This window comes from Coenobita brevimanus, chromosome 18, assembly GCF_032717465.1.
Source record: "Coenobita brevimanus isolate Jiangsu-jjx chromosome 18, ASM3271746v2, whole genome shotgun sequence".
In the NCBI taxonomy this organism is placed as follows: domain Eukaryota; kingdom Metazoa; phylum Arthropoda; class Malacostraca; order Decapoda; family Coenobitidae; genus Coenobita; species Coenobita brevimanus.
Genome location: NC_136971.1, coordinates 25,306,843 through 25,333,891, shown reverse-complemented (window position 1 = coordinate 25,333,891; position 27,049 = coordinate 25,306,843).

Sequence of the window (27,049 nt, the reverse complement as noted above, 5' to 3'; positions counted from 1 at the left end):
CAACATTCACCACATTCTGCAGCTTCGCACAAACGTATCCGATTGAGTCAATCCGGACGCTGCCATGCTCACGAGGGGTGCCTCGAAATTACACGTGATGAAGACATGCCGCCTTTAAAAATAAGCAGCCTCGTGTGAATGACTTGACTTTTTTTTTTTTAGCCTTAAGATGTTTAACATGTGGTGGTCAGTACAAGATTAATTATTGGTCGTTCGGGGACGTGTACCGACATTGAAACTCAAAGTCGGTTATGTGACATTAATTTTTTAAAACGTAACGTCACAAGTTAGGTTGCGGGGTGAAAGTTATAATAAACACTTCAACGGAATGTTTTGGATCCTGTGGGGAATAGTTGAAAATCACTGGCAGATACGACATCGTAATTGTTTTGTGCATCCACTCATTATGTTTTAATGTGACTGACATGTTTTAATGTGAATGCTAGATGCTATATAATGAAGTGTTCAAGATTAGATTATCTATACTGTCAAAGGATTTCCCGTTTGCACTATGGTGTGATGATTTAATAGACAAAGCAATATTATTAAAAAAATTTCCGCACAGACCATAACTACATTAGTTCATCAGGAAGTGAAACTGAATTCGAGTTGGGGTTCACTCAGGCATAGTATCTCAATGCCCAACTCGATGTACTTGAAGTTGTAAAGGTTACAGTGTTACCAGACGAAACGCGGAGGGGTTGGCTAGCGAGGGATCGCTTCTTTTATGAGTGACTGCACGTGAGAGAGGGGGTTGTGAGACGGGAGCAAGGCAGTGAAATGGCGGGGCTCAGGGTGACATGGAGGCGCTTTGCGATTTGTTTAAGGCCACCAGTATATACCACGCATAATTAATGGGATATTCTTAAGTTACCAGTTAAGTGTGCTTTGTGAGCGCGTGACGAGCGAGCGAGCGTTTGTACCTACGTCTGTCATCATCATTTCATTTTAGTGTAAACTTTCAATAGTAGTTGAACAAAAACAGAAGAATAATTGACCTAAAATAATTACTTTCTCACCGTTTCTCTTTCACACACACACACACACACACACACACACACACACACACACACACACACACACACACACACACACACGTGTAATTATTATATGAAAGTGAAAAACAACTCATATCTCGTATCTCTGACTGGGGTAAAAATAATCTGGTTGGTTTTAATGCATCTAAGACTCAGTTCTTACACCTATGAACCGGACAAAATCTTCCATAGATATACCCACTAATGTTTAATAATATTCAGCTTAATCCTGCATCATCTTTGAACATGCTTGGGATTTCATTTACTCGGGACTTATCTTGGAAAGATCATATTACATCTCTTGTAAAATCTGCTTCCAAGAGATTAGGGGTACTAAGCCGACTCCGTTTTTTCTTTACCCCTGCAAAATTGTTGACTCTATACATGGGTTTTATCCGCCCCTGTGTGGAAACAACTCTCATGTGTGGGGAGGCTCCCCACATACAGCTCTTCTCAATAGGGTGGAGTCAAAGGCTTTTCGTCTCATTAACTCTCCTCTTACTGACTCCCTTCAACCTCTGTCTCTTCCCCGCACTGTTACATCTTTATCTCTTTTCTATCGCTACTTTAATGGTCACTGCTCCTCTGAACTGTCTGCATGCATTCCTCCACCTCTACGACGGGCGCGTAGCACCCGTCTAGCAGCGAACTCTCATCCCTTTTCTGTCCAACTCTCTAATGCAAGAGTTAAACGTTACTCCCAGTCCTTCATTTATGCAACAGGGCAACTCTGGAACTGTCTCACTCTGTATTTCCTGCTGCCTATGATCTCCAGTCTTTCAAACGCAGTGTGTCCAGGCATCTCGAAATGATCGGATCTTGAATTTGGCTCTCTATCGTATTTTGTTTTTCTCTTGGAGGGAACTGTTATTGCGGGCTCATGGCCTTCAATTCCTTCTTCCTCACATTAAAAAAAAGTGTCATTTTCATAGTGCTTTAAGTCGATTTCATTGTGAGCATGTCAATAGAGGCCCACGGTACATTCCCTTTGAAAGCTGGAATTCCAAGGTGTTTCTTTAATTTCATAAGTAAATATATAGCAAAAAATAAATTAATTGGGTGTATCTACTACCTGGTGAAGGAATCTCTTCTCTATCTTAAATAGCAAAAAAAGTTATTATCCTATGAAACCAATCGCTGTCAGGCCGCGTCTTGTCGGGTGCTTATTCCTCAGCTGAACGTAAACATGCATGCACTCACTCGCTCGTAATGAATGCCCATACCTCACTAAGTTTACATGGAGGATGATTGCCTAGTATGGCAGCAGGTATTTATGTGAACAGAACTTCTCGTTGATAAGGTTTACCAAGTTCAGTCATAGATATCAGCTCAAATATGATGAGTATGAAATTAATCTAATTATCAGAAATTTAATTATACAAGTCGATATCCTCACCAGGGACACCAAACATGTGTCAGAAAATTCTTATACACTCCTTTGTCTGACGTGTGTTAATCTGAGACAATCTTAAGTAAATCACATAAGTCTCTTAGGAGGATTAGATTTAACTGATACTCCAACTCACCTAGTTATTATTCTCCTATCTCCTATCTCCTAGCTAATTCTCCATAGAATTGGCCAATTCGTAAAGGTTACTTAGCTAGAAAGAGTCCGACAGCAGATGACGACGAGCCAGATCTTTAGGCCGTTTGCCTGGGTCTGCCAAGCGTCCTTGAGGTGTGTATTTACAGCATGCTAATTCAACGAGTTCTATGAGCAGAGTGAGCAACATGGCAAGCTTCTTTCTCCCTCATAGGATTTGAACGTGTCAACTATTAATAATAATTACAATGCTACATACAGTCAGATTACATTATGATATATACAGGGCGAATCTAACTAAATAATCTTAGTTTTAATTAAATTAAAGCCAAACCAAATATTCCCCTTATCTATGTAAATATGTTAAACCTACATCTGCTTTTTATCTGAGGCTTTTCATCCTCAAGATACGTCATCTACCACGCAGACCCAGTTTAAGTCAATGGAACTTTCCAAAGCAATTACATGCATTTACATTATAGTTGTCCACAAGGGTTAAATGCAGTAGCATTTAATTTATTAATAATAAGAATTATTAAAGAGAACGTAATTTCTGGGTTATAAAAACCGCCTGAACAGGTATTAACGGTCTCAGGTTTTCCTCTGCTTTCTAACTAGGGATGACTATTTTTAAAGTAGAGAGCGCAACTGCTCTGGGAGAAAATATTTCCCACATTCATAGTTCTGATATTAACTGTTACTCCAAGATTTTACTGATGTGTCATCGGCATCGAAAAGGAAGTGTCTCATTATAAACATTAATACTGAGTGAAGCGGTAATACATCGTCACACGCTTTTACTCTTAGCTGAAATCTTGAGTAGACTGTATCGATTGTGTGAGAGAGAGAGAGAGAGAGAGAGAAATCGGTCGAAAAAATCAACACCACCACTGTTATCTCGAGTTCATTCTTACTCCCCCTCTCCCCAAGAATCACGTAAAAAGAGGCATTTGTGACCATTGGTTGCTGTGTGAGGTTCCGGAAAGTGAATCAGCCAATCACTGCTAGGCCGTCCAGACGCCAGAAGTTGCCAGTTTACCTGCCGTACTCTTACTGTTGCCTCCAAAAATTCCGTTCCTCTCCATCTCTTCTGTTTACCATTACACGGTATAAATTAGGGAAACTAATAGCTAACAGTTGGTTAAAACTGCCTGTAAAGGAACATAGATTCAAGTGTCTATATGCAACTTTGTCCAATCTAGTAAAATGTTACGAGATACTAAACGGTAGAAGGAACGGACATTTTGGAGGTAATAGCACCGGTCCATTAAGTGACAGTTTTTCAGACGTGAAAAAAAAAAAAAAAAAACACTACTAGCCTAGATGCTTAACAAAACTCTTAACTTTCAGCCTTTGAAAGGCAACCTAGGGTTTAGCTATTAGAGAATTATACTTCCTTAAAATGTGATTTTTTTTTTTTTCCTTCAAACGAAAACTTTTATTACGTGATGGGAATTCATACAGTAATTATCTTGGCATTCATGATGTGTGAGGTTTCTGCGAGAATCAGTCTGTAAGAGCCAATTCACAGTTTGAGTTGCCTGTTTAGCTGGTCATTTATTCTTTACGTCTAACGAAAAGAAAAAAAACTGCAATATGACTTTCTTGATTTAATTACAAGGGGCTATGTTCTGATATTTTTCTCAATCCTATATCTGTTAATAGAAAAAGCTGCCAGTTTAAATGCTAAAGATACTGAGTTTCATTTATCGATCTATTGTAGCATATCAGTGAGGAAAATTACCGTAAATGTCTTTCGATAATTAGGCCTATAAGTCTACAGCAGTGGCCTGGAATTATTTATCAAGGTTATGAGAAGTAAGCTACGAGAGTTGCCATTTTAAACGCTAAAGAAACCAACTTCCAATAAAGGACTGAATTTAATGTCTAGCAAGCAGGAGTGTTAGAATGAGGTAGGTATTTAATTTTTCTCCAATGATGTTCTTATTGCGTGCACATGTGATGAACGGGGTGACAGTATAAAAGTCTCTGAGAATAGCCACAGGAAATGTATAAATCTTATCTATCTATCCAGCTAGCTATCAATTTGTCTATCTACTGCCAGACACCTTATATCCATAAAGGGTGGTCACAAAGAAATTACACCGCGGTCCTCTGCCATTCGGCTGCCTTTTCCTCAACTCATCCCCTCCACTTGTTATGTACCGGTATCTCCATTCTTCCATCTTATCCTTGGTCTCCCCCTCCACCTCCCTTATATACGCTTTTTCATATTCATTCTCCATCCTCTCCACTCGTCCGAAGCATCTCAAAGTAATTCTGTTGACACTGTCAATCACATCCACATCGACACCACATGAATATTAGTCTTGTTCAATATGATTACAAGACAGTGAACAATGGCTTTTGAAATCCGGTGACGGTATCTTCAGAACTGCAGAACTTTTCAGAACATCGTGTGATAAAGGAAAAAGGAAAAAGAAAATGTTCACCAAATATGTGGCGCAAAATTAGTTTGTAGTTGAGCATTTCCATTTACTAATAATTTTTAACACTAGCAATTGAACAACTTTATCACGACTACTATATTATGCTTACTGTATTTTTGCACGGTTTACAAGAGATATTTCAAACTGGAGAGGAGTGGTAAACCTTGCATTACCTCTTCACTACAACAGGTCTTCCTGCTGCTGAATAGAATAGCTGGTATTAACGAAAATATCAAAGACATTTTGCTGAATGAGTAATGCCAGTGATACTCTACTCATTTTACGCAATATTCCTGACATTTAAAAAATTAATACAATTTCCCCTCCTCTTCCTTTCCAGCGATATTGTAGCCCACCACTCTTTGAAAATAGAGTGAGTGTCATATTTATTTGCGTATCGGGCTATAATCTAGTTACATATATATCTATCTATCTATCTATCTATCTATCTATCTATATATATATATATACAGTATATATATATATATATATATATATATATATATATATATATATATATATATATATATGAAACTATTTTCTGATGACGGGCTTGTAATATTGCATTAGAAAACTATGTTAATAAAACTTACAGCTGGCAGATGATTATTCAGAACTATACTTTTTCTAGGTAACGTCAGATTATCCATTTGGCAGAAAAGAACCCTGTCTTATAAAGGGTTCATGGGTTTCGAATTGGTGCTACCGTCTCGTTATTTATCTTAGGTGAATATGTACTAACGTCGACAACTTTATCCTCAAAAAAAAAAAAAAAAAAAAGTATCGGTACCATTTAAGTGTAAGACATTATGATATAGGGACTAAGATTTAAGGGAAATGACATGGATATGTTGGTACTGCGCTTGTGACAGAGTTGACATTTAGTAATGCATAACCCTGTACTTTCATATGATACTGTATTATAAAAGGCATTGTGAATTTTTGTGATTTAAACAGGCATTCCAACACTACCGATTGAAACAGAGAAGATGCATTTCTCATCCTATCCGACCCCAGGGTGCCGATACTTTTTTTTTTTTGGTTTGTTTGTTTTTTTAATGGAGAGTACGTAGCGAGTACCTAGCAAAACTAATGTAGCATTATGTAAATTCTTTGTAATATTATAGTGTTTGTGATATTTAATGACGTTCCTGTGCAGAGTTAAGTTCTTTTGTCCGATGAGGGATTTTCAGTTTTGTTTCTTGTGTTCTCAGATCCTCGTATTCACCTTCGGAGTTACTATTCCAAATGGAGGTGGTAGTTTCCATCTTCGTAAACCCCTTCATTACTATGGGCCTTTCTTGACCCAGTGAGTCCAGGAATGTTTTTTGTATCACAGTCTTGTCTTCTATTAAAAATTTTATGCAGCTTAGGAGCGTTTTTCCGAACATAACGCTTCAAAGGTAGCTTTAATAACCCCTTTAGATCAAAAGGCCTTATTATTCAAGTTGAACAAAATCGTCTGCCAGACACAAGAATAAATTATCATACAGTGGATGCCACTGGGATTCAAGGGATTATGTTGAAGCCGACTGTCTAATGCCAGCTTGAATGCACTTCTAAACATATGAAGTCATGGGGCTGAAGAGACTACTATGAACTTCGGCCGGGAGTTGGTACAAGACAAGATGCTGGATTCTCTGTGGTTCTGGAGATTTCGTAACCCCTCTCGCTTAGTGACTATTTCTATACGTTATATCTCTATACCTCCTTGTATGATATTGATGCAAACTATGCTGACATTATTAATATGATATCAATAACATATAAGAAAATGTTATGGAGTACTATCCATAATAAATAGACAAGGAAGGGATGCTACAAAGTTTCTTATGCCAGGTAGAACAAAGTACAAGCTGCTGTTTGGTGTAAGTGACAATACCAGCAATTTAAGCAGGGTGGACGATGCTTCACCACCGCACACTGATGGACGTGACATTTACCCACCACCCTAATGACAATCTCCAAAGACGGGCTGGATAGAGAGTGACTTGGGTAGAGTAGTGCTGGGCACCTGACGCTGATGTACCACAAGCCATAATCACGATTCTCACACCTACCGCTTCATTTTATCACGTTAAGTTCTCGCCAGTGATTTATCTGCAAGTCTCAAATTATTTCCTTGTCATTTTTGTTTACGTTCTTGTTTAATTAATATCTTGATATTACCGTAATAACTTATCATGGTATGGTAACTGTTCCAAACATAATCCTGTTACGTTACTGCAGGTACATGCAGCTTTGTGGAGAACTCTTGCAGAGAATAGGTCAAAGAAAATAACGAATGTAACTGCAAATTACTATATGCAAGGAAATTAAATTATAAGACTTGAAATATTATGGCCGCATGAATATTTCGATTGGTGTTTAGAAAAAACAAATAATAAATACACAATCATGAGCATTTGATGTAAAACAGAAAAGTAGGATATTATTATTTGACTGAAATTCAAAATGCCAGACAATTTTTTTTGTTTTAATTAAGAGTAATAGTGTTAAAAAAATATATTTTTTTTTGTTTTAATACTGCAATTAACTAATAGTATTAATGAGAAATTATCATTATTATTAATTTTATTTAGTAACAGTAGAATTACTGTTAATAAAAGTGTATGGTAGGATACTTATTGACAGAGTTAGGGAAAGAACAGAGGAATTAGTTGGAGAAGAACATGGAGGCTTTAGGAAGGGAAGAGGTTGTGTAGATCAGATATTCATTCTTAGATCTTTAGTGGAAAAGTTTCTAGAGAAGGGAAAGAAGTTGTATGCAGCTTTCATGGATTTGGAGAAAGCATATGACAGGGTGGATAGACAAGGATTGTGGAAAGTATTAAGAATATAATTATGGAGTAGATGGGAAGTTGTTGAATACTGTGAAGAGTATGTATGATGGTGCTAAGGCTGCAGTGCATGTGGATGGTGAACTAAGTGAATTTTTCTCTTTGAAGGTTGGGTTGAAACAGGGATGTTTAATGTCTCCATGGTTGTTCAATCTGTACATGGATGGGGTAATAAAAGAGGTACAAGGTAGGGTAGTGGATGTTGGAGTGGCCCTGGTGAGAGAGGATAGTGTTTGGAAACTCCCTGTACTGTTGTTTACAGATGATACTGTGTTGTTGAGTGAAGACGAAGGGGAGCTGCAAGGCTTGGTGGATGAGTTTGGGAGAGTGTGAAAGAAACGGAATCTAAGGGTGAATGTAGGGAAGAGTAAAGTGATGGTCTTTGAGAGAGGTGAAGTCAGTGAATGTACAGCGAGGTTGAATGGTGAGGAATTGGAAAATGTGAGTAAGTTTAAGTACTTGCGTAGTGTGATGAGTAAGGATGGTGGTTTGGAGGGTGAGGTGCTTGAAAGGGTACAGCAGGGAAAAAAAGTTGCTGATTCTTTGAAAGCAGTGATAAGAAACAGTGAAGTGAGCATGGAAGTGAAAAAGTTACTATATGACAGTATTGTGATACCAACTCTAACGTATGGAAGTGAAGCTTGGACGTTGTTGGAAGGACACAAGTCAAGAGTGAGAGCAGTGGAAAAAGTTATTTAAGAGGAGCCTGTGGAGCCACATGGAGAGACAGGCTGACGAATGAGGATATAAAGGAGCGTTGTGGTGTGGATGTGGATGTGATAGGAAGCGTTATGAGGAACACATTGAGGTTGTTTGGCCATGTGGAGAGGATGGAGGGTGAGAGACTGACGAAGAGAGTATATGTGAGTGAGGTGGAGGGGGGAAGAGGGAGGGGGAGGCCGAGGATGAGATGGAGGGATGGGGTGGAGAGGTATATGAGAGAGGGGGGTGTGAGTTGGGAGCAGGGCAGTGAAATGGCGGGGGACAGGGCGACGTGGAGGCGATTTGTTTGTGGCCACCCCAAACGGGATTGAGGCGTCTGGTAATAGATAGATAGATAGATAGAATTACTCGCAATACGAAAAGTTTATAGCTACAACTGTTGCTGTCATTAATATGAAGTTAATTATTAAGATGGCAGGCTGCTAGTCTTGGTACACCTACGCGTAGCCTTCAGTAATCCCAAGGGTAAGATATAATTTTATAGCTTGGTGGTTGTGCTGGCAAGGTATGTTGCTGGCACACTAACAGCTGTGTAAGGTGACTGACTTTAGTTTATTGCAATTTTTTTATTCAATACATGTGCAAATAAAATAGTGATTTACCTGACTATTTACACTTGACTGTACATCTGCTGTATGCATTTATCTTAGCCAACGTCTCTTGTTAACAACTCTTTAAGCGAACTGCATTTTTCATCAAGAATGAAAAGAATAATAAATATAAATCATCATCAGCAGCAGCAATCATATAAAGTGACGTGTCGTTTATGCACCTTATGTTTATAGATAGATAGATAGGTGGATAGATGAACAGACAGATAGATAGATATAGACAAATAGATAGACAGAAAGAGATGAATAGACATAGATAAATAAATAGGTAGATAGATAGACAGAAAACAGCAGCAGCAGCAGCAGCAGTAGTAATAGTAGTAATAGCAGCAGCAGCAGCAGCAGCAGCAGCAGTAGTAGTAGTAGTAGTAATAGCAGCAGCAGCAGCAGTAGTAATAGTAGTAGTAGTAGTAGTAATTACTAATATTATTATTACTACTACTACTACTAACAATCGAGTAAGGAATTTGTAACAAAGCTGGAATAGAGTACGTGTTGTGTAATGGTCCTAACTAAACAGGCCCTGGGACCATTGTTAGCAGATCTATGAATGCACAGTAGGAGTGTTTGCTTCTATCAAACCATTTCCACTAGTTAAGGAGAGGCCTTTCGAACTGGAGGGATTTGATATATAGCCTTCATTAACCCGCTGACTATAAGGTGGCTCTCCTAAGCGGAATATAATCATCAGGACAAAACAACGAGAACAAAAATAACGTCAGCAACAGCAAGATCAACAATAATAACAACAACAACAATAATAATAATAATAATAATAATAATGATGATGATGATGATAAAGAGTAACAATACAGTGTGAGGGATTAGTATTCATACACAGGTAGAGAGGCACTCTGAAACCAGCCTTGGCGAAACGTCGAATAAACTGGGCTCCTGTTCTGTACTTGGTGTTTCCCTCTATCATTCTCATTGTACGATATCTTGGTCTTAAATTGCCATTGCCCCACCTCCAATGATACATATCTTGAATACACAATAAACATTAAAAGTAATGCTTGTCATGCAGTGTTGTGGAAGGAACGTAGGGCTGTAGTACTGTCTTATTGCGCCACTGAATCATGTAAAAAGAGGCATTTGTGACCATTGGTTGCTGTGTGAGGTTGCGGTAAGTGAATCAGCCGAAAGTTGCGAATTTACCTGCCATAGACGTACTGTTGCCTCCAAAAATTCCGTTCCTCTCCATCCCTTCTGTTTCCCATTACACAGCATATCTAGGGTAATTAAAGCTAACAGTTGGTTAAAACTGCCTATTAAACAACAACACACACAGATTATGGTGTCTACATGCAACTTTGTTCAGTCTAGCATAATGTTACGAGGTACTAAACGGTAGAAGAAGGAACGGATTTTTTGGAGGCAATAGTACCGGTCCATTAATTGACAATTTATCAGACTTGAAATAAAAGAGAAATATACTACCAGCCTACATGCTTAGCAACACTCTCTTGACATTCAGCCTTTGAAAGGCAACGTAGGATTTAGCTATTAGAGAACTATACTTCCTTAAAATGTTATTCTTTTTTCCTTTCAAACGAATACTTTTATGACGTGATGGGAATTTCATACAGTTATTTCTTGGCATTCATGATGTGTGAGGTTGATACGAGAATTAATCTCGCAGTTTGGGTTGCCTGTTTAGCTGGTGTTAAATATTCCTTGCGTATAACGAAAAGAAAAAAAAAAACTACAATATGTCTTTCTTGATTTAATTACAAGGGGCTATGTTCTGATATTTTTCTCAATCCTATATCTGTTAATAGAAAAAGCTGCCAGTTTCCCTGCTAAAGACACTGAGTTTCATTTAACGGTCTATTGTAGCATATCAGTGAGGGAAATTACCGTAAATCTCTTTCGATATTTAGGCCTATCAGTCTACAGCAGTGGCCTGGAATTATTTATCAAGGGTATGAGAAGTAAGCTACGAGAGTTGCCATTTTAAATGCTACAGAAACCAACTTCCAATAAGGAATTGAATTTAATGTCTAGCGAGCAGGAGTATTAAAATGAGGTACGTATTTTATTATTCTCCCATTACGTTCTTATTGCGTGCAGATGTGGTGAACGGGTGACCGTACAAAAGTCTGCAAGAATAGCCGCCGGAAATGTATAAATCTTATCTATCTAGCCAGCTAGCAGTTGTCTAGCTACTGTCAGACGCCTCACTTCCGTAAAGGGTGGTCACAAAAGAAATTATATCGCAGTCCTCTGCCATTTGGCTGTCTTCTCTCCAACTCACCCCCTCCCCTTGTTATGAATCTCCATTCTTCCATCTCATCCTTCGTCTCCTCCTCCACCTCCCTTACATACACTCTTTCATACTCATTTTCCATCCTCTCCAATTGGCCGAAGCATCTCAGAGTAATTCTGTTAACACTGTCTATCACATCCACATCAACACCACATGAATATTAATCTTCTTCGATATGATTACAAGACAGTGAACAATGGCTTTTGAAATCCAGTGACGGTATCTTCAGAACTGCACTTAACTTTTCAGAACATCGTGTGAAAAAGGAAAAAGGAAAGAAAAAGAAAATGTTCACCAAATATGTGGCGCAAAATTAGTTTGTAGTTGAGCATTTCCATTTACTAATAATTTTTAACACTAGCAATTGAACAACTTTATCACGACTACTATATTATGCTTACTGTATTTTTGCACGGTTTACAAGAGATATTTCAAACTGGAGAGGAGTGGTAAACCTTGCATTACCTCTTCACTACAACAGGTCTTCCTGCTGCTGAATTGAATGGTTGGTATTAAGGAAAAGAACAAAGACATTTTGCTGAAAGAGTTATGCCAGCGATACTCTACCCATTTTACGCAATATTCTTGGCATTTAAAAAATTAATATCCTACAATTCCCCTCCCCCCCGTCCTTTTCCTGCGATACTGTAGCCTACCCTGCCACTTTGTGAGAGTAAGGTGGGTGCCATTTTCTTATTTGCGTATTGGGCTATAATCTAGCTATATATGTATGTCTCTCTCTCTCTCTCTCTCTGTATATAGATACTGTATATATATATATATATATATATATAATTTTGCACTTCTCAAATATATAATTATGAAACCAATTTTTGATGACAAGCTCGTAATACTGCATTACAAAACTATGTTAATAAAACTTATAGCTGGCAGATGATTAGTCAGGACGATACTTTTTTTCTAGGTAACGTCAGATTATCCATTTAGCAGAAGAGAATCCATCCTCATACAGGGTTCATAGGTTTCGAATCGGTGCTGCTGTCTCGTTATTCATCGTCGGTGATTATGTACTAATGTCGACAACTGTACCCCAGGAAAAAAAAAAAAAAAAGCCTCGGCACGCTTTACGTGTGGGACATTATCATACACGGACTAAAATATATAGGTAATGACGTGGATACGTTGGTACTGCAGTTTTGACAGAGTTGACATTTAGTAATACATTACCTTGCACTTTCATATGATACTGTATTATAAAAGGCATTGTGAATTTTTGTGAATTAAACAGGCATGCCAACACTATCCGACCCAAGGGTACCGATACTTTTTTTTGTTCTTCTTTTCGTAGGTACCTGGCAAAACTAATGTAGCATTATGTAAATTCTATGTAATATTATAGTGTTTGTGATATTTAATGACGTTCCTGTGCAGATTTAAGTTCTTATGTCCGATGAGGGATTTTTAGTTTTGTTTCTTGTGTTCTCAGATCTTTGCATTCACCTTCGGAGTTACTTTTCCAAATAGAGGTGGTAACTTCCATCTTCGTAAACCCCGTCACTACTAAGGGCCATTTTTAACCCAGTGCGTCCAGGAATGTTTTTTGCATTGTAGTCTTGCCATCTACTAAAAATTTTATGCAGCTTAGGAGCGTTTTTCCGAACATAACGCTTCAAAGGTAGCTTTAATAACCCCTTTAGATCAAAAGGCCTTATTATTCAAGTTGAACAAAATCGTCTGCCAGACACAAGAATAAATTATCATACAGTGGATGCCACTGGGATTCAAGGGATTATGTTGAAGCCGACTGTCTAATGCCAGCTTGAATGCACTTCTAAACATATGAAGTCATGGGGCTGAAGAGACTACTATGAACTTCGGCCGGCAGTTGGTACAAGACAAGATGCTGGATTCTCTGTGGTTCTGGAGATTTCGTAACCCCTCTCGCTTAGTGACTATTTCTATACGTTATATCTCTATACCTCCTTGTATGATATTGATGCAAACTATGCTGACATTATTAATATGATATCAATAACATATAAGAAAATGTTATGGAGTACTATCCATAATAAATAGACAAGGAAGGGATGCTACAAAGTTTCTTATGCCAGGTAGAACAAAGTACAAGCTGCTGTTTGGTGTAAGTGACAATACCAGCAATTTAAGCAGGGTGGACGATGCTTCACCACCGCACACTGATGGACGTGACATTTACCCACCACCCTAATGACAATCTCCAAAGACGGGCTGGATAGAGAGTGACTTGGGTAGAGTAGTGCTGGGCACCTGACGCTGATGTACCACAAGCCATAATCACGATTCTCACACCTACCGCTTCATTTTATCACGTTAAGTTCTCGCCAGTGATTTATCTGCAAGTCTCAAATTATTTCCTTGTCATTTTTGTTTACGTTCTTGTTTAATTAATATCTTGATATTACCGTAATAACTTATCATGGTATGATAACTGTTCCAAGCTTAATCCTGTTACGTTACTGCAGGTACATGCAGCTTTGTGGAGAACTCTTGCAGAGAATAGGTCAAAGAAATTAAAGGATGTAACTGCAAATTACTATATGCAAGGAAATTAAATTATAAGAACTGAAATATTATGGCCGCATGAATATTTCGATTGGTGTTAAGAAAAACAAATAATAAATACACAATCATGAGCATTTGATGTAAAACAGAAAAGTATGATATTATTATTTGACTGAAATTCAAAATACCAGACAATTTTATATGTTTTAATTAATAGTAATAGTGTTAAAAAAATAGGTTTTGTTTTATTACTGCAATTAAATTAAAGTAATAATGAGAAAATATCATTATTATAATTTTTATTTGGTAACAGTAGAATTACTCGCAATACGAAAAGTTTATAGCTAGAACTGTTGCTGTGTTTTATATAAAGTTAATAAGATAACATGACTCACCGTGGACAAAAAAGACCGCCAGGAGTCACATTTGACTCTTCTTAATACCTATTCTCCTTTCCTCAGCCCGCACCTGTTTGTATGCAATAAAATTTTCCATAGTAGGCTGACTATCAAAAATCCTGAATCTCCTGTTGCGTTTCCTTAATGCATGTCGGCAATCTGGCATCCTACAATGAGCTTAATGCTTTGCATGAACTGTAGAAGTCCTGGGAATACCAGTCTCAGCCACGTGAAATATGGAATTGGATAAATTTTCTACTTTTACATCTATGGTCTCCCCACATATATCTAAGTCGGCGATCCGTGAGAAGGATCACCAATCTGCTTTCTTATAGTTAAATTTTGGAGGTGAAGAGTCCGAAATAATATTGTGTTCATAAGAAAGACGATGGGTAAATGATCAGTTCCCTAAGAGTCGTCATAAGGGTCCTATGAGAAATATTGATGTAAACCTGGGGAAGCCAGAGATAAGTCAATTGCTGAAAAGTTACCAGTACACTCATCTACACGATTTGCTCTACCATCATTCAGAAGACAGAGGTTGAACTGTAGTATTAGTTTGGCTACTCGCTCCAAACGACCACCTTCTTTCAAACTACCCCATGAATAGTGATGGGCGTTAAAGTCGCCCAGCGCTAACTTATTCCCAACAAGATGTTCAAATAGTGAATTTAAAGCATGACTGTCAATGGGGTCATGTGGTGGACAGTACAGAAAGTAAATAGACAAATACGTGTTATTAAATTTTACTATCCACACGGCTGATTCCAGAGTACAGTTTAGGACCACTTCCATTTGTGGCAGTGATGTGTGTGTGCAAATGGCAACTCCATGAACCTCATACTTTCTATACGATTTGTAGTGTTTGAACTGTGGAGGATCAGGGTGATCCACCAGGTGCGTCCCCTATAAACAAATAACGTCTGGCATGTGTACCAATGACGAGATTGCTATATTATGTAATTTATTCCCGAGAGTCCTACAATTCCGCTAAAACAGAGAATGTAAAGATTTAAGATTTACGAGCGTGGCCAGTGTGCTTAGTTTATTATGCCGTTCGTCACCAGGCGAGTGGCTACCGAGGGAATTATCCAGTTGATTGCTAACAGAAACCACCATACGATCATCATCAATAACTACATTCCAAGACGCTCCTGGAAAAGAACTAACACTTCTCTTCCTCGCTGGAGCAGGAGCTGGTATCACATGAGGTTGTGACTTGGTTAGGGAGGTCAAGTTAATCTTATCAGGCTTGTTGAAGTGTGGTTTAGGCCGTGCTGACTGAGAAACAGTAGCAGTGTGAGAGTATGAGGTTGCAGCTGGAATATCAGAAACAGTCTTCTCACCTACCTTGCAGACTCCTGGTCATCCTCCTTTCGGGACTTTGGCGAAAGCTTTGCCATTGCACTTAACATTTCAAAGGCTTTCAATCAAGTCTGGCATAAATCTTTAATTTCCAAACTCCTCTTATGGTTTCTATCCTTCTATCTGTGCCTTCATCCCTAGCTTCCTTTCTGGTCGTTCTATAGCCGCTGTTGTAGACGGCCATCGTTCTCCTAGGTCTATTAACAGTGATGTTCCTCAGTCTCTGTCCTATCACCAACTCTCTTCCTTTTATTCATCAATGACCTTCTAAGCTGTACATCTAACCCTATCCACTCATACGCTAATGATTCCACCCTTCACCTTTCCATTCGGTTCCCGCAACGTCCATCTCAGCAGTTGCATCAACAAACAAGGGATGAGGCTATGGCACACCCAATGTCTGACTTGGCTCAAATCTCTGACTGGGGTAAAAATAATCTGGTTGTTTTTAATGCATCAAAGACTCAGTTTTTACACCTATCAACCCGACAAAATCTTCCATAGGTATACCCACTAATGTTTAATAATAATCAGCTTAATCCAGCATCATCCTTGAACATGCTTGGGATTTCATTTACTCGGAACTTATCTTGGAAAGATCATATTACATCTCTTGTAAAATCTGCTTCCAAGAGATTAGGTGTGCTAAGCCGACTCCATTCCTTCTTTACCCCTGCTCAATTGTTGACTCTATACAGAGGTTTTATCCGCCCCTGTGTGGAGTACAACTCCCATGTGTGGGCAGGTTCCCCACATACAGCTCTTCTCAATAGGGTGGAGTCAAAGGCTTTTCGTCTCATTAACTCTCCTCCTCTTACTGACTCCCTTCAACCTCTGTCTCTTCGCCGCATTGTGGCATCTTTATCTCTGTTCTGTCGCTACTTCAATGGCCACTGCTCCTCTAAAATGTCTGCATGCATTCCTCCACCTCTACGACGGGCACGTAGCACCCGTCTAGCAGCAAACTCTCATCCCTTTTCTGTCCAACTCTCTAATGCAGAGTTAACCGTTACTCCCAGTCCTTCATTTATGCAACAGGTCAACTCTGGAACTGTCTCCCTCTGTCTATATTTCCTGCTTCCTATGATCTCCGGTCTTTAAAACACAGTGTATCCTGACATCTCAAAATGATCGGATGTTGAATTTGGCTCTCTCTTGTATTTTGTTTTTCTCTTGGAAGGAGCAATTTTGTAGGCTCGTGGCCCTTGGTTCCTTCTTCCTCACATAAAAAAAAATATATACTAGAGGAGTAGACGAGTGGGCAGAGTGAGTGACAAGCGTACTGGGGACAGGGTCAGTCAGAATCTCCACTGTGCACATCATGCACAGGAAACATTAGACTTGGGGTCACATGCAACTCCCTCATCTTCTACCTAACATCATAATGGGATATGCCCTCTGTTGGTTTCATTGTGCAGACCTCCCCCTCCTTTCACTTTGGGCAATCCTTTGAGGAGGTGGAGTAAAGACCCTTTCGATGAAAGTAACTTACTGACATGGATGTGCAGTGTTCAGCATTATGACCCAGAGCTGCACACCCGGTAGACCACAGGTTTATTTTTCCCTTCTCTTGCACACATCCTCATTTGGGGGAATGGGAAATATTCAAGAATGCTTGTACGTGAACTCCACCCACTGACTGAGATGCCCAACAAGCCTTGTCCGTATGTCCATAAAACTGGCATTTAGAACAGCGAAGGGGTTTGGGTATATAAGGTCTGCCATTCAGAACTTCATATCCAACTTCAGCCCTCGAGGGGAGTGTGACCTTACCGAAAGTTAAGACAATGGTTGGAGCCTTCTTCCTCATGTCCCTGAAGTCGTATAATAAATCGAGCATTAAAAACCTCTTGCTCAATAAGTTCACGTACAGTATCGTCCTCTTCCTTAACCACGACGACCCTGCAGGTGATAACTCCCTTGCAGGAATTCATAGGATGAAGGATCATTGGCTCAACATTGTAGCTATGAAAATTACGTAGCTTGAACAAATCTTTAATCTGGGCTGAATTTATTGTCTTAATAAGATCTCCAGAAGCAAGTTTTCTTACCTGTTCAGCTTCACCAGCACAGCCATCAAGTACTTTCTTGATAAGAAAAGGACTTAGACTAACCAATCAAGTAGGACCAACAGTGTGCAGCAAGACATAGTAACATTATTTACAAATATGTCAAGCGGTTCTCGAATTCAAGGGTGGTCATTCGATAAGTCAGTCCATGAGACAGTCGAGGGTCAGCCAGGACAACCTCTCCCTCTGAAGGGGAGGAGGCAGCAGAAACGTCCAACATAGCAACCACCTCCCCTGCACGGAGGAAGTGGGGAGAGAGAGAATGTGAGAAAGGGACAAAGTAACCAGAGAATAAACACCGATTCTAAGATTACACTCTCAAACCACTCTTGCAATATGGGCCAGAACGATCTGAAAAGTGGGATTTATTCTGGCTTTCCATGTACAGCATTATGTGGTGCCATAATTTTAAGTATTAGTGTAAGTTAGTATAAGCTAGTATTGTAAGTGTAATCTTAAGTTTATAAGTATAGCTCATTATTTAACCGTTAAATCTTATATTAATGTCTAGTCTTAGTAGATATTCATAATGTGAACATGATTCTGATATTGACAGTAGGCTACTAAGTCAAGTATTAATGTGAATAATGAACCAGCTGCTTGCCAACAAAGACGTGTAACCACGAAATATAGCAGAGGTAAAAATCGCGAGTATCTTCCTTTTACTTTATATTCTAATCTAGATATTTACCTGCCGAAGTTAATAGATTTCCCCTTTTTGTACTATGCAGTGGTGAATTGAGAATGTCTGAAGCAAGAATATTGAAGATTGTCACTTGTGAAGCGCGAAATTTATGTCATTGAATCCTGACTGCAGTCACATAGGCATGTAACCGACAAAGGGTAATAAAACACTCCGAATTCTTAATTAATTTGGCTTCATTATGATTAAAGTTCCTATACGCTTATTCCAAAAATTTCAAATCGTAAATCACTTTTCTATGTACGTTGAGTGCAAACGTATCTTTTGTATTCTTTGAAGATCCTAGAGAATCGATATTAGTATAAAGTAATCAGTCAAAATTTTAGCTGATTCCCGAATACTGTCTTGATGCTTATAAAAGGCGAGAAGCCGTGCCATACTCAGTGTTGCCAGATCTTCAGAAATTTCTGGAGATCTACTCAAATTTTGACCTATTGTCAGAATTTAAGGAATTACTTTAAAATCTTCAGAAATTTTAACATATCTGTCAGATATTCTTCAGATTTTTGGAAATTATTACCGAGATTTTAAACAATGTGCACTCCTTCACTAAAAATCCACTTTCAGCAACTTTTGTAAATGAATAAATTCCACAAAAATGGAATGTACCGAACTCCAACGACAGTTGCTCCGTAGAAACTGCCAACAGACTCGGTATGGTCACGTAAAGATCCCCGTCAGGCAGCAGCAGTCAGCGAATGTGTGACCACTGCCAGTACACAGACGACACCCATGCTCTGATTCAGAGGCCTGCATTTGACCCTCTCAAGGTTAGAGTTATGCTAAATAAGTAAATAACTACAGAATCAATGCATATAGGCAGGCTACTTGCCATTATAAAGTGCAGACAGAATAATGCATCAACATAAAACAGAATGTGCTTTGAGCAGAGTCCTAAGTCGATCTTTCTGCACCCACGCACAGTTTAGGCCTATTTCTTTAATTTTTGCCTTCATAGTTTAGGATCTATGCAAGATATTTAATGTTATCTTCAGTGAATGAAGGTACCTGTCATTATTTGTGCAGTTAGTATAATTGTGCCAAGATATACGAAAATTGTGTTTATATCTGATATCAGCTGTTTCCGCTTATTCTGCCATGATTGGTTTAAAGATATTTATATATTTTACATGATTTGTTGTAGCCCATATTTCATTGCTATATATGTTTTTAAGGGATAAAAATTGAATCTTCAGAAATTTTCTGTAAAATCCAGGAATTTTGGTAAGAAATCAACAAATTTTATGGGGACCATTTGGCAACACTGCCAAACAATTCATGGTTATAGTTCTTATCGACTGTAAATATGTATATATTGTATTATTAATTAGGGTTGACAGTTGACATTTTTGAAAGAGTTCCTCCTTCCCACTGATCTGTTTCTAATATAGATGTTCCCTACATTAAGCCACGTACGTTCCGCCCCTGACAGTCACCAGCTGATGAGTGCAAGTGTGGAATATAGAAAAGTATTGGGCACTTGCAGTCGATTGTGGTCTGTTGGGCGAGGTTCTTCACTTTTTGTACAATTATGTAGATACAGTATACCATCTTGATTAAGTTGTCCTAACTAGGCCCGACAGCTGACGTATAAACTAATGTTCCTGACTCGTCTGGTTCCCTTTCATGTATTGATGTCCCCTATATTAGGTTGTGCCTCGACTGACAGTCACCAGGTGATGAGTGCAGGTGTTTAATGTAGAAAGGCATTATATATCTGCAGTCGATGGTGTTCTCTTGGTCGAGGCTTTCTTACCATTAGTGTGGGTCTAGTTATTTGTCTCCTAGGATTTAGTATAGGTTAGCGATTTGTCTGTTAGGTGATTAGTTTTAGAGTCTTTAGATTAGGTATTTTTGTTTATAAATAATATAAGGCTAAAAATATTTAAAAATTAAAAAAAATAAAAACACTGAAAATCAAATAAGAATTATATATATATATATATATATATATATATATATATATATATATATATATATATATATATATATATATATATATATATATTTGCCTTAATGACCAGGGGCTTCGGCCCCAGTGGTCGATAGGAAAGAAAAAAAATCAGATCATCGCTCCTTTTTATCGTTGTAGGTTAGTGCCCAAGCTCTCTTGCACCCCCCTCCCCTTTCTTTCTCTTGTCTCTTAAGTCGTCATATACGTTCGTGAGTTTTATCAGTGATATTTTCCGCTGATCCTTCTTGTGCTGAATAATGAGATCATCGCTCATTTTCATCGTTGCAGACGAAGAGTTGTGGAGGGCTGTGGCTCGCTTCCCAAGAATTCGGGCGTTCTAGCCACGGCCTAGCCGCTGGCACACTAAATCTTCCCCGCCCCCTTTTAGTTCATGGAACCAAAGTGAATATCGGCTGGTCCATTTGTCCATTTGATTACGGTCCATGTGATTACTGGTTCTTTTAATTATTGTGTCTAGTTTATCTAAGATTCTTCAATTATCGTGCATTTAGTCTTAGAGAATATTCTTTGATGATAATCATTAAGTTTCTTCCCGACGAGTCCGTCAGAGACCACGGGACTATATCCATGCATATCAGTATTCTTGGGATATTAATCTAGTGTGTAAAAATACGTATTTCGGGAGTTATACTGTAAATCCTCATTATTGAATATTAATTTAGTTCGTGAAGATTCATATATGTGAAAAGAGTAAGTATTCTTTGAATAATTAGAGTGAGAAGATTCATATTTCTGTTGTTAGAGATCCGCATTATATTATGCTTGGTATCACTCCCAGTTTGAGGAATAATCTGTATCTCAGTTCTCTTAGTACTTAGTAAATTTTAGGTTAAGTCATTTTGAGTTTGAATTTTGCTATCCTCCAAGGAGTGGTTCAGACGAGGTTGAATGGCCTGCAAGGTGTGCTAATATGTAGCTACTCACGCCCTCTCTAATAAGATCACGCTACCTCATTTCTCATAAAGCCATATATGTACATATATATTCTCAAATAAGATCACACTACCCTATTTTTCTATCATCTCTAAAATTCTCGGCATTACACCGGAGGTATCTAAATTCCAATACATTACAATTAAAGCATTAAAGGTCCAATTCTAGTTTTTTTTTTTTTTCAACCCAGAATATGAATATGATAATTAATTTCCCATATGACAGTAATTTTTACAAGTTTTGCTGTTTTTGTTGTTATTATTAGCAAGCACAATTGTTTAGGAAATACGCTTTGTGCATCTGATGGATAAGATCTGTGATGAAGAGTATTAGGGTTGTGTGTGATATACTGTATTGCTGAAAAAACTGGCAAAAAATTTATTTGAGAAAATTCACCATAAACAGGACATGGAGACTCATCAAAACAAATAATGGAAGAACAAATATTTTCAATAACAGTTCATGAATCAAACATTCATTGCTCAATAACTGAAAATGGCAATATTGATCACTAAGTAAATCAGAATCCATTTGCATGAGTATATGTACAAGACGGAATGGTCACACACAGTCCCACGAATGGGCATAATTATTCTGGTTGACGGTTTGCCATGTAGTCTCACCTCTCCCAGTCCGCTCCTCTCACGAACAAAATTACCCGGATACAGATGGGAAGAGCACCATATATTCACATACTGATACGTTGCCCATATGATTAAAATAGTAATTCAACAAAAATTGGTGTTTCATTGTTGTTTTGCAACCATTAATTGCAACAGTGTCAATTTTGGTTGGTTCATATTGATGGAGCTGTACAGAACACCGATCCAGTTAAAGGTGTATTTATTCTAACGAGTGCAAATATGCACAGCAACACTAAGTGGTATCAGGTAACTGAAGCATTAATCTAAACTATGAGACAAAAATTGGTGCTTAGGGAGCTGAAGCTTTTTTTTTTTTTTTATTTCTTTATAATTTCATGGTTTCATTGCTTACAACATCGTGTAACTAATCACTCTGTACATCATCAATGTTTATACCAAGAGTATCTTCATGATCTCGCCTATCATGTAACGCTATGGATTTGTGTATCGTGCTCTGAAATAAGACAGAGATTATCGAGAAACTAAGAGTTGCATATTCTGTTCTTAACCTGCCACATGCCGGCTATTTTTAGCCCTGTGGGTCGCCCTAGTGCCGGCCATTGTTCGCCCTTTTCTTTTTTTCTTGGCTAAAATGACAGATTTTGATGTGGAAGCAACGAATTTTGTCATTAAAATGTTCACTGAGGCTTGGAAATGGGTTTTATTGAGTTCTGCATACTCGTGTACAGGTATAGCCACTCTCTCACGCTCACCACGTATGTGAGAGAAAGCCGTTTTCTATGTAGAGTATACTCAGATATTTATGCTGGGAAGGTATAGCAATGTTCAGTACAATATTCTGATTGCTTATAACATCAACATCTATCACAATTTGCGTATCTTTCTCACTGTGAATGCATTATCTTACACGTACTTGAAGATAGGTACAACCTGACTTTATTATGTACAGTCCTGGCACTTACAAGAAGGTATTTACAACTTGACTTCTCTGTATAGTCCTTACACTTAGAAGAAAATATTTACAATTTACATTTATGTTAAAATATTTACAAAATGCCTTCACTATGTACAGCACTGGGTGAGGCATACAGACAGAGTGAGGCAGAGTGAACGTGAGGGAAGGAGCAAATGAGTGTATGGCTTGACAGCCTGGGGGATGGTAGAGTAACAGTTACCATACATACCTGCCAATTTTTACCTGCGAATCTTGAAAAATGCAGTCACTGAATATTTTTATTTCAAACCGTTTTAAAATGCCACTGGCACTGGTCACGGAATTATGTCAAACCATTTTAAAACGGCACCGGCACGCGGCGGATTAACAACACAGATGAGCATGCTATGGTTGTGCATTTTTATGCCTAATTTGTGGATACAGGAGCTGACTCATCGTGGACAACTGATTATTTTCGAATACTACAAACATTTTATAGACTATCTACAGTGAAACCTCCATGTTTACATGAAATTAAATATTCGAATAAATTGTCCTTTTCAGATCGTTCTGGCCCATAGTGTCTTAGGAGGATGCATCTGTGATAACTCACACCCCAAAGCAATCAGTGGAGGTACACTCTAGAGGCGAGTAAGCTAAGGAAATCTCAGTATTAAGATACAGAGACCTACTGTACCAAGCTATGAGGGAGGGAAGGAAAAGGAGAACTAGCTAACCCTAACATCACCACATGAGTAAAAAAAAAAAAATCTAATGTAAGTGGGGCAGCCCTAACAGCTGGAGGAGTGAGCACTTGAAAACATGTCTGGACCGTCCGCGACCATGCATCAAAGTATGATGATCCTGTCATGGGTGGTTGCTTGTATACGATTCTGGTGACTCTGGTGGAGACAAGTGGGCGGAGCTCATCAGCTAAGCTGATCGCTCATTGGCTGCTTCATTGGCTAAGCCTATGTGGCATTTTGAGGATGGTATGATTTCGAAATATTCTAATTTAATTTAATGTGTAAGTTGTTTTTTAATAACGTAGGCTTGATTGCCTCTAGAAACAAGAAATGGCGAGGGTCTTTTTCTGTCAGTTATCTTGATGTTCTTATCCAGGTCTTGTTGCATTAGGTGGGAGTCGAGTAAAGAGGCGTAGTTGTTCTTGATAGCTCCATTCTGAGTGGAACAGTGGGAGAGGGCTCTCCTAAGTTTGGCAGTGATGGTGGAGTGCAGGTAATGTGTGGGGTACTCACTATCTCCATTCAGGCAGAGTCCATAGTTCGTGGGCTTGGTGAAAACTGTAGTCTTGAGCCTTATGTTGTGTTCGGTGTTGTATATGTCCAGGAAGGGGAAGCATCCATTGTTCACTTCTTCACAGGTGAAGTTAAGTCCAGAGGCAGCAATGAAGTATTGTCTGAGGTCATGCAGTTCCTGAAGTCCTTGATGCTAATAAAGATCTCGTCAACTTAGTGGAAGTATTGGGAGTGGTGACTAATACCCAGGAGTTTCGATTTGATGGTCTCCATGTAGAAATTAGCTAACAGGACTCTGAGAGGGCTACTCATCACTACAATGTTGATCTCCTGATACATCTGTTCACTAGGGCAAGTGAATGGGGCTTCTTTCATGCAGAGCACCAGCAGAGTCTTCCAGACCTTCTCTGGAATGTTGAGTGGCTAGATGTCTTCACAGTGGTATTCACAGTCGAGTATAAAGCCAATCAGCATATCCACAGGAACGTTGGTAAAGAAACTTACGACATTGAGGGAGACAATGATGTGGTCGCCAGCTGGAGGAGCATCACTTAGGACTTCAAGGAAGTCCGAAGCAGAGGATAGACTGTAGGTGTTAGGTACATATACTGTAGTGTCAAGAATTCGTTGAGCCTCTTGGCTACGATGTAGTGGCATTGGGTATCTGTGAGATGATCAAGTGTAGATGGTTACCAAACTTGTGTCTCAACAGCATGGTCTTAAGTACTTGTAGGGAGATAGAGCAGTCAATTATGGATCGTTAAGCTCAACCAAAATAAAGTAGTGAGACGTAGTGTCAACGAGGTGAGTTACGGCACTCTTGGGTTACTAAGATAAAAAGTGAGTTACAGTTTAGCAGAGTGTGACCCTAACGTCGGACTTTCTCTCTAGCCCTTCTCTCCCCTTTCTCTGATCTGAAGGGAATTTCTCCGACATTATATACAACATGTGGAGGATGTGTATGTCTGGTAAATTTCTTATCACATGGACTAACTGGCTAGGGCTTGTTACTTCGCATGTTTGAATGTCATGAAATTCTTGGTCATCTGGACTATGAGGAAGTTTGAGATACATCGTATGGTTAAGGATTCTTGATGGTCTGGGACAACAAAGGTTGTGGATATACATTATGTGAGTTGACATTCCTGGTTCGTCTAGGTAAGAGGGTGTTCTGTAACTCTTCCTGGAGAACTCAGACATAACTACCTGTTTTACATATTGTTACCTATAGCTATATTGTTACGTACAGTACTGTGTTGTGTTATGCCTACATATCGCTCGGTCACGTGAAACTGGCATACGATCGACAGTAAATAGTCATAACATATTAATGCATACTATTACAATCAATTTGTAATCAAGTGAAATACATAATATTGTAAAGTTACATAATTGGGATAATGTAGTTACAAAACTGTACATCTATAATAGTAATTTTAAATTGATACAATGGCAAGTCTACTGTAGTCAGTTATACAATATACAGTATACGAGAAGGACTTTCTGTATAAATGAGATATGATAGTATAATCAAAGTAAGGCCTATCAAAGTAAGGCCTATTATATGTGTAACCCATATTTTTTTATTTTATATAAAATATATATACAATATTTACAATTTTTACTCAGTTTTGTCACACTTGTACAGAAAAGTTCTTAAACAATGATTCCAAGTTAGCAATCCTTGCTTGCATTCTGTGCATGGCCAAAATTAATACAGTAAATATGATGGAGAACATTACAAAGATGACTGGAGTTGGGCTGTATACATAATATGGGTTAAATAACCATAATCCTACAGTATTCTTCCCAAGGTTTTATAGTCTGATTTATTAACCTGAGGCATCCCGACAAGATATGGATACGTTGCCACATTTTGTCACAGTGATACCCAACAATGTATCCATACGTTTTGCAATTGTGAGGTCCATCATTTGCACATTTTTCAAGTTTCACGGATGATTTTTGGCAGGCCTATGTGGGAGACCTTCCTCTACCCAACGCCAGGCGTGGATAATGCCTGGCCCCTCCTGACATCCCCTCCCCCCCCAATGCCATTTTCTTGGCAACTCACCTGTTAGCAGTGACCTGGCCAGTAAAGGCATATCGCACCACTATCTCTCCAATGAAGAAATTCAAGGCGAAAGTGATTCCTGAGGTGGAGGACAAAGGAAGGATCAGGCCAGAGGAAGAAAGAAGATGTGATGAGGCCGTAACGTTGTAAAAGAAGGTGCCATATGTTGATGTGTTTGGTGAGTGAACAATGCTTATATTGCCTATATTACTGTCTGAAAACCAATATACTCTTGTACTATATATAAATTCGTACCAAATAATTAAATATCTAACCAACTATGAATGGTTTAAAATAGTTACCTCTCCCTTAGAAAATGTTTTCTCTGGAGCCTGGCCTGAGAGAACACGGTACCTAGGTGATGGTACTGTTATTTCTACCGTATTTCTGAACTCAACTGAGCACTTCCTCTCTGAATTTTCGATGTTCCGAAAATCTGCCCGGATGGGGGGTGAGGTCGTTGGTGAAAAATTTTCCGGGATGGGGTGGGTTAATTGCATAGTTTCATACTTGGGTGAGGTCAGCTTCATGTGTGCACTTACATTTAAGTTCATCCTAGGCAATGGCTGGAAGTATTTGTGTGTGTGGTTAAGAATGTCATAATGGTTTTTAGTGGGCAAGGTGGATAGTGTAGGTGTCAGGACTGCACAGTAATCTGGTGAGAAGTATAAACCAGATGCTGATGTATGGGCTGGAGGTGTGTCTGGCAAGTCACAAAAACTGATGTATTTTGAGTGAAGTAGAAGAACTGTGAATGTC